Source organism: Ictidomys tridecemlineatus, chromosome 3 (genome assembly GCF_052094955.1).
Source record: "Ictidomys tridecemlineatus isolate mIctTri1 chromosome 3, mIctTri1.hap1, whole genome shotgun sequence".
Classification (NCBI taxonomy): Eukaryota; Metazoa; Chordata; class Mammalia; order Rodentia; family Sciuridae; genus Ictidomys; species Ictidomys tridecemlineatus.
This window is the reverse complement of record NC_135479.1, coordinates 32145006-32148218: the sequence shown is the minus strand read 5'-3', so window position 1 is coordinate 32148218 and position 3213 is coordinate 32145006.

The window sequence follows — 3213 nt, the reverse complement described above, 5'->3', positions numbered from 1 at the left end:
TACAGGCATATGCTACCAATCCTGGCTCAATATCTTCATTTTACTCATCCTCATCCCTTTCCAATTTCAAAGCCCTTCATATACATGACATCATTTATTTCTCATAACCACCCTTTTGGGAAAGATGTGTTATCTCCATTTTACAGATGATGGAATTGGAAGCTCAGAGAAGCCAAACTACTTGTTCATGTTCATACAACAGGAAGTGTTGGAGCTGGAACTCAAACCCAAGTATTCAGGTCCTACGTCCTATATTCTGCCCACAAAACTAATTTTTTGTTTGGCCTCTCTCTAAAAAGCCCAAGACAGTAATGTCTAGATGCCTCACCATAATTGCTGCACATCTTTGAAAAAACGTAAGGGAAGAGAGGCAAGCAGGAACCTGGGGTTCTCCTGGTTTTTTATTTTTTCTTATGAATCTCTTTATATTGGCACAGTAGCAGAGTAGATATAAGCATTCACGTAGATCAGGATTCAGGAAGTCTGCTAAAACCAGAAGATTCATCCCTCTCATGAGGCCTGAGGAGCAGGTCCTTGATCCTTGGTAGAGGGGAGAAGTGATGAGATTTTTCCCCTCCAGCCTTGCTAAAGCAGGGCCCCAAAAGAGGGAACATCAGTGGAACCAGGATTCAGAATTTGACTCAAAGAGCTAAGCCTAAATCTTAAGGAGTATAAGAACCCTGGCATCCAACACCAGCTAACCCTCCTGGGTCACAACAGTCCTGAGCTCTGGAAACAGGACCAGCTATGTGCACTTTGGCAAGTCACTCCCAGCTCTTTCCCCATTTGCTTATCCTGAAATGTGGCTAATGACTGCAAAACCAGGTTCACACGAGATGTTCTTGAGGGCTCAGTGACATAAACTGAAATGCATTTTATGAACACACTATTTCATTCTTCCATAGCTGGCAAACAAGAGGGGCTGATGCTTGACCACACTTGGGGAGTGACCCTCTCACTGCTTTCCAAGCAGCACAAAACACCCAGGGCTTTGGCAACAAGAGGGACCAAGCCAAAGAGCAGAAGTCTCTAGAAAAGACTGAGACCCGCAGGACAAAGGAGATGATGCCCTGGCTTGCACCTATACTTTTCTCTTTTCATTTGATCAATCAATACAAGTACTTCCTACAAGTGCTGGTATGTGGTTTAAGAAAAAGCAGATAAGAAAAAATGATCTTATGGAGCTTATATTCTAGTTATAGAAGACAAAGTAAATAAATAACAGATACATCAAAAGCATGGTCAGCAGGTGCTATGAGGAACTGAAGTGGATAACGTTAACCAGGCACAGTGGTGCACAACTGTAATCTCAGCTACTTGGGAGGCTGAGGTAGGAGGATCACAAATGAGGTCAATTTAGAGAGACCCTATCTAGAAATAAAAATGTTTAAACGACTGGGGATGGAGCTTAGTGGCATAGTGTTTGTCTAGCACATATAAGGCCTTGGGTTCAAGTTACAGCACTGCAAAATAAAATGGGCAAGATTAATGGTGATGGTAGAAGGTACTGTTTCATACAGGATGTCAAAAGGCCCCTCAGATAAAAACATGCTAAGACCTCAAGAAAGTGAGGGATTAAGGTACCTCACACCTCAGGTCTAGGGTAGAGGCCACCAGGGTTTAGGGGACAGAGACTGACAACACATATAACCCCTCCCCACTCCTGATTAGTCTCCATTTGCCCTACTTTTTAAAATTTAATTCTTCATCCTCTTCCCTGGCAGGGAGACTGATCCTTACAGACTTTTCCCTGCATCAACTCTGTCATCTGCCTTTTGGTAGAGTTCAGCCAAATGGAAGCCCAAAAAAAACTGGAAAATGAAGTAAGTAGAAATATTGATGCTCTCACTTTCTCTCTGCACGGTCACAATTCTGACAGGCTGTGTTCTTCAGCAATTCCACAGCATATTTCCCCTGCAGGGCCCCATGGGTTTGGAGGCGTCTCCTCCAGAAGCCCTGCAGGATTAGCCTTCCAGACAAGCACCATGAATATACAGCTGCAGAAATGTACGCTGTCCACAGATGGCATGGATTTGCCTGTTTGATTACAGCAGGAAATTGATGAGTTTTGGTCCTAGAGACACCAATCATCTCAGATGAAACCTCCAGAAGGTCCTGGCTATTAAATTACTCATACTAGCAAAGGTAATAACAAAAGTTGGGGTTCTATAATCCCTTGTCTTAATCCCTTAGGACCTCACTGCCTCAGAGATAAAGCATTCTCCCCAGGATCCAGTCAAGCAACTTCTATCTGAAGGCAATCTACTTACCTCCAATATTCAAACGTTCATTGCCCAGTGTATTTCCATGATAACATCACTAACAGAAAGTTTTATCAATGTGTACGTCTGTTCTACTTCTTCATTCCAAAGAAGCATGGAACTTTCCTCATTTTCATGAGTGAACAGCATTGTAGAGCCAAGTGTTCAAGAGCTCAGAAAATGCTTGTGAGTGAATAAATAACAGTACAAAATACATCAGGTTTCACAAACAACTCCAAAAGATTGTGGCCAGTAAGCCTACAGTGATAGCTTAGGATCAAGGGTGGGTGCACTCAGACATCTTGGCACTACTCACTTCTCCAGGTATTGAGTAGGTATTGAGGCAGGAAACCCCAGGTGGAGCACCTGGGATAACTCAGAGAATCACTCTGGTCCCACCAAGAGACTCTTTTCGAGGATCCCCAGCTTTCCCATTTTAAGTGGACAGCATAGGTTGGCAGTGTCCAGGCTCAGGGAACCTAGGAGGTAAAGGACTGGGCTTAAACCAAAGATTCCTAAGCAGCCATGCTCAGGCAGGCTGCAGAACAGCTGACGGGAAGGCAGCAACTATTGTATCAAGGATGAACAATGTGGCTTCCCTGGCCAACCCACAGCTAGGCACTAGGAACTAGGAACTTCTATGGGTGAGTGCTGCTGGCTAGTTCTCCCCACTCAACAAATAAGTCCTGCTTCAAGCCAATCAGAATTTGTTGCTTGTGTTCTCTTCAGTTTCATTCCAGTACACTCTAGGTACTCTACCCTGCCCTACCCCATGTGGTACCACTGCCTACAGGTCAACACCCCCCATCCCTACCCCACCGCCCCTAAAGAAACCCAAACAAAGGGGCTGGAGATGCAGCTCAGTGGTAGAGTGCTTGCCTAGCAGATGTAAGGCCCCAGGCTGGATCCCCAGCATTAAAAAAAGAAAGAAAGAAAAAGAAACCCAAACAGC